Consider the following 6,470-nt stretch of genomic DNA (forward strand, 5'->3'; position numbering starts at 1 on the left):
GTTAGGTTTATTCCTAGGTATCTTATGGTTTTGGATGCAATTGTAAATGGGATTGACTCCTTAATTTCTCTTTCTTCTGTCTTGTTGTTGGTGTAGAGGAATGCAACTGATTTCTGTGCATTGATTTTATATCCTGACACTTTACTGAATTCCTACAAGTTCTAACAGTTTTGGAGTGGAGTCTTTTGGGTTTTCCACATATAGTATCATATCATCTGCGAAGTGTGATAATTTGACTTCTTCTTTGCCGATTTGGATGCCTTTAATTTCCTTTTGTTGTCTGATTGCTGAGGCTAGGACCTCTAGTACTATGTTGAATAGCAGTGGTGATAATGGACATCCCTGCCATGTTCCTGACCTTAGCGGAAATGCTTTCAGTTTTTCTCCATTGAGAATGATATTTGCGGTGGGTTTTTCATAGATGGCTTTGATGATATTGAGGTATGTACCCACTCTCCCTATCCCTACACTTTGAAGAGTTTTGATCAGCAAGGGATGCTGTACTTTGTCAAATGCTTTTTCAGCATCTATTGAGAGTATCATATGGTTCTTGTTCTTTCTTTTATTGATGAGTTGTATCACATTGACTGATTTGTGGATGTTGAACCAACCTTGCAGCCCTGGAATAAATCCCACTTGGTCGTGGTGAATAATCCTTTTAATGTATTGTTGAATCCTATTGGCTAGTATTTTGTTGAGTATTTTCGCATCTGTGTTCATCAAGGATATTGGTCTATAGCTCTCTTTTTGATGGGATCCTTGTCTGGTTTGGGGATCAAGGTGATGCTGGCCTCATAAAATGAGTTTGAAGTTTTCCTTCCATTTCTATTTTTTGGAACAGTTTCAGGAGAATAGGAATTATTTCTTCTTTAAATGTTTGGTAGAATTCCCCTGGGAAGCCATCTGGCCCTGGGCTTTTGTTTGTTTGGAGATTTTTAATGACTGTTTCAATCTCCTTACTGGTTATGGGTCTGTTCAGGCTTTCTATTTCTTCCCATTTCAGTTGTGGTAGTTTATATGTTTCTAGGAATGCATCCATTTCTTCCAGATTGTCCAATTTGTTGGCGTAGAGATGCTCATAGTAATATAATAGTTTGTATTTCTTTGGTGTTAGTTGTGATCTCTCCTCTTTCATTTATGATTTTATTTATTTGGGTCCTTTCTCTTTTCTTTTTGATAAGTCGGGCCAGGGGTTTATCAATTTTATTAATTCTTTCAAAGAACCAGCTCCTAGTTTCGTTGATTTGTTCTATTGTTTTTTTGGTTTCTATTTCATTGATTTCTGCTCTGATCTTTATGATTTCTCTTCCCCTGCTGGGCTTAGGGTTTCTTTCTTGTTCTTTCTCCAGCTCCTTTAGGTGTAGGGTTAGGTTGTGTACCTGAGACCTTTCTTGTTTCTTGAGAAAGGCTTGTACCGCTATATATTTTCCTCTCAGGACTGCCTTTGTTGTGTCCCACAGATTTTGAACCGTTGTATTTTCATTATCATTTGTTTCCATGATTTTTTTCAATTCTTCTTTAATTTCCCGGTTGACCCATTCATTCTTTAGAAGGATGCTGTTTAGTCTCCATGTATTTGGGTTCTTTCCAAACTTCCTTTTGTGGTTGAGTTCTAGCTTTAGAGCATTGTGGTCTGAAAATTGCAGGGAATGATCCCAATCTTTTGATACCGGTTGAGTCCTGATTTAGGACCAAGGGTATGATCTATTCTGGAGAATGTACCATGTGCACTAGAGAAGAATGTGTATTCTGTTGCTTTGGGATGAAATGTTCTGAATATATCTGTGATGTCCATCTGGTCCAGTGTGTCATTTAAGGCCTTTATTTCCTTGCTGATCTTTTGCTTGGATGATCTGTCCATTTCAGTGAGGGGAGTGTTAAAGTTCCCTACTATTATTGTATTATTGTTGATGTGTTTCTTTGATTTTGTTATTAATTGGTTTATATAGTTGGCTGCTCCCACGTTGGGGGCATAGATATTTAAAATTGTTAAATCTTCTTGTTGGACAGACCCTTTGAGTATGATATAGTGTCCTTCCTCATCTCTTATTACAGTCTTTGGCTTAAAATCTAATTGATCTGATATAAGGATTGCCACTCCTGCTTTCTTCTGATGTCCATTAGCATGGTAAATTCTTTTCCACCCCCTCACTTTAAATCTGGAGGTGTCTTCGGGCTTAAAATGAGTTTCTTGCAGGCAACATATAGATGGGTTTTGTTTTTTTATCCATTCTGATACCCTGTGTCTTTTGACAGGGGCATTTAGCCCATTCACATTCAGGGTAACTATTGAGAGATGTGAATTTAGGGCCATTGTATTGCCTGTAAGGTGGCTGTTACTGTATATGGTCTCTGTTCCTTTCTGATCTACCACTTGTAGGCTCTCTCTTTGCTTAGAGGACCCCTTTCAAGATTTCCTGTAGAGCTGGTTTGGTGTTTGCAAATTATTTCAGTTGTTGTTTGTCCTGGAAGCTTTTAATCTCTCCTTCTATTTTCAATGATAGCCTAGCTGGATATAGTATTCTTGGCTGCATGTTTTTTCTCGTTTCATGCTCTGAAAATATCATGCCAGCTCTTTCTGGCCTGCCAGGTCTCTGTGGATAAGTCAGCTGCCAATCTAATATTTTTACCATTGTATGTTACGGACTTCTTTTCCTGGGCTGCTTTCAGGATTTTCTCTTTGTCACTGAGACTTGTAAATTTTACTATTAGGTGACGGGGTGTGGGCCTATTCTTATTGATTTTGAGGGGTGTTCTCTGAACCTCCTGAATTTTGATGCTCGTTCCCGTTGCCATATTGGGGAAATTCTCCCCAATAATTCTCTCCAGTATACCTTCTGCTTCCCTCTCTCTTTCTTCTTCTTCTGGAATCCCAATTATTCTAATGTTGTTTCATCTTATGGTGTCACTTATCTCTCGAATTCTCCCCTCGTGGTCCAGTAAGTGTTTGTCCCTCTTTTGCTCAGCTTCTTCGTTCTCTGTCATTTGGTCTTATATATTACTAATTCTTTCTTCTGCCTCATTTATCCTAGCAGTGAGAGCCTCCATTTTTTTAATATATTTTATTTATTTATTTGACAGAGAGAAATCACAAGCAGATGGAGAGGCAGGCAGAGAGAGAGAGAGAGGGAAGCAGGCTCCCCGCTGAGCAGAGAGCCCAATGCGGGACTCGATCCCAGGACCCTGAGATCATGACCTGAGCCGAAGGCAGCGGCCCAACCCACTGAGACATGCAGGCGCCCCAGAGAGCCTCCATTTTTTATTGTACCTCATTAATAGCTTTATTTATTTCAACTTGGTTAGATTTTAGTTCTTTTATTTCTCCAGAAAGGGCTTTTATATCTCCCGAGAGGGTTTCTCTAATATCTTCCATGCCTTTTTCGAGTCTGGCTTGAACCTTGAGAATTGTCATTCTGAACTCTAGATCTGACATATTATCAATGTCTGTATTGATTAGGTCCCTAGCCTTTGGTACTGCCTCTTGTTCTTTTTTTTGCGGTGAATTTTTCTGTCTTGTCATTTTGTCCAGATAAGAGTATATGAAGGAGCAAGTAAAATACTAAAAGGGTGGCAACAACCCCAGGAAAATATGCTTTAACCAAATCAGAAGAGATCCCAAATCGTGAGGGGGGAGAAAGGGGATAAAAAGAGGTTCAAAAAGGAAGAAAGAAAAAAAAGAAAAAAGAAAAAAAAGAAGAGAAAAGAATTAAAAAAAGAAAACGAATAAAGAAAAATATAAAAAATAAAAAGTATATATATATTAGATAAACTAGTTAAAAATGTTAAAAAAGAAAAGGGTAAAAGTTAAAAAAAATTTTACCAGAAGGTGAGAAAAAAAAACAAAAAATGAAAAAGAAAAAAATTAAATTAACTGCAAGACTAAAAAAAATCACAGGGAAAAAGCCATGAGTTCCGTGCTTTGCTTTCTCCTCCTCTGGAATTCTGCTGCTCTCCTTGGTATTGAAACCGCACTCCTTGGTAGGTGAACTTGGTCTCGGCTGGATTTCTTTTTGATCTTCTGGGGGAGGGGCCTGTTGTAGTGATTCTCAAGTGTCTTTGCCCCAGGCAGAATTGCACCGCCCTTACCAGGGGCCGGGGTGAGTAATCTGCTCAGGTTTGCTTTCAGGAGCTTTTGTTCCCTGAGCACTTTCCATAGAGTTCTGTAGGACGGGAATACAAATGGAGGCCTCCTGGTCTCTGGCCTCAGTGCACCCTCAGAGAACAGCACCCAGTTACTCCCGTCTCCCTGACCTCCGGCTGTGATCCGAGCTCACCGAGCTCACTGTGACCGGTTCAAGGTAACACCGAGCTGTGAGCTTACTGTCCGCTCTGTCTCTGTAGCCGGCTTTCCTTTTCCAATACCCACAAGCTCTGCGACACTCAGACACCCCCGATCCTTCTGTGACCCTGCAAGACCTGAGGCCACGCTGACCCTACGTGGGCTTCGCCCCGATTTAGCCCTGGAGCGATGTCCCTCAGCGGAAGAGACTTTTAAAGTCCTGATTTTGTGCGCGGTTGCTCCGCCGCTTGCCGGGAGCTGGCCCCTCCCCCCAGGGTCTATCTTCCCATCGCTTTGGATTCACGTCTCTGCCGGTCCTACCTTTCAGAAAGTGTTTGTTTTTCTGTTTCCAGAATTGCTGCTGTTCTTCTCTTCGATCTGCCGATGGATTTGCAGGTGTTTGCAATCTTTAGATAAGCTATCTAGCTGGTCTCCTGCTAGGTGAAGTAGTCTCAGCCTGCTACTTCTCTGCCATCTTGACTCCTTCTCCAATAAGTTAATTTTTATTACAAATTTAAAAATTAAGTTGTTAAAGATCTCAATTTGTCCAGATATGAAAGATTTTTTTAAAAAAATCTTTAAAGGTGTATTGAGGAAAAAAAAAGGAGGAACAGTCTTAAAAAAAAAATACAACATATTTGCCATTACCAAGAAGAAGGTAGAGTAATAGAAAAACAACCATGCTGCATAGATAATGCAGATAGTCTTAGTTATCTGGTCAGTGGGCAAAAAGCAGTACTCATGGTTTATAGTTCCCATCAGTTGTTCAGTTCTTATTGCTGGAATTTCATGTTCATTTCTTTTTGTTGGATGACTAAACCCTAAACTGGATGATGATAGCAATGTTAATGGTAAGCCAGCCTTTATTCAAGCCTCCCACCCACATTCCACATCTTACTTTGAGAGTGGACACAGCTGTGTGGACATAGATGGTAAATGCACTGCTTTGTTCTCCTTGACATCTTATGGTTTAGGGTTTTCTGAGTGTTTCAGTTTTTCTGAGAAAACCTAGGGTTTTCTAAGTTTTTCTGAGTGCAGGTAATTGAAGTCACTGTGGTACTGACTTTGAAGTGACTGCTGACATTGGGTCTCATTGCCTTGATTTTCCTTATCTTCTTCACTGCTGTCCTTCCTAGGCTATTTTGGCTAAGAGGACCCCTGCAGAATCCAGATCTATAACCAACATACACATTCTATTTCATTGGTCTACCTTGTTCTCCTGCACCCTGGTTGTCAGCTCCCTCCATCACCCCTCTCTTTACAGTAGGGTTGGAATACTATAGTCAACACCCATGGGGTCTCTGCAGGTAGAAAGTCAGCAACAACTATCACCTGAGGTAAGACAGGACTATTGGGCCTGGCCTTCCAGAGTACTCTTTGATGCTGCATTCTTTTCCCCATGTTCACTAATCTGGTTATCCAGATGGGAATTGCATGGAGGATCCCTGAAATATGGATATGAATTGGGTCTATACAAGTGACAGTCTGCTACATGTCTACTACTTTAAACTGGAACTCCACTAGGATCAGTAACATTTGCTGTCTCCACACCCTTTTCTTCTTCAGCAGCATCAGACTCCAGTCTCCCCATCTCCTACGCTTCTGGGGTTATTCTTTATGACAGCCTTGTGTACAAATGCATCTTTTTTGGTATCATATTTATTGATGAAACTATATCTGTTTCTTACACTGAATCATTTTACTATCCCCAAAACCTTAGTTGCAGTGATCTTGTCCCTACCTATAGTCACTGCCCATGTGCCATCCCCTGGACTGCTCTTCACTGTGCTGCCAGGTTTGGTGTCTCCATCTGTTGCTGGGTGCATTTGGGTCACAGCCTGGCTGCTCATGGTTGGCTTGATCATCACTAGGGTCACCTGTGGTAGCTACAGCTCCTCCTGGGTGTAGTAGAAACTAGAAATGGCAGGGATGGGGCTACTGTCGACTTTCTAAGGTCCCTATTCTATACTCCCACTGCCTATCAAATTGAATGGCTTGGCTTTTAAAGTTAGGTGCTTGTGGATTTAAACTGCACTTCTTCCTTGTTTCTTATACACCTAATTACTGCAAAATAGGAATAAAACAGCTATTTTTTTGTAATCTTATAAAAAAAAAATTAGAAAATTAACTTAAAACTCAGTAGAGTTGCCATGAATTTAAAATGATATCTCAGATAATAAGTAATATTTTC

The 6,470-nt window shown here is 40.4% G+C and overlaps 1 pseudogene; it reads right to left on the bottom strand.

Moving 5' to 3' along the window:
• Positions 1–5,287: 5,287 nt before the first annotated feature.
• LOC123391787 lies at positions 5,288–6,129 on the bottom strand (annotated as a pseudogene).
• Positions 6,130–6,470: the final 341 nt, after the last annotated feature.

Source organism: Mustela putorius, unplaced genomic scaffold (genome assembly GCF_011764305.1).
Source record: "Mustela putorius furo isolate JIRA1106 unplaced genomic scaffold, ASM1176430v1.1 tig00000281_pilon_pilon_pilon, whole genome shotgun sequence".
NCBI classification, from domain to species: Eukaryota; Metazoa; Chordata; class Mammalia; order Carnivora; family Mustelidae; genus Mustela; species Mustela putorius.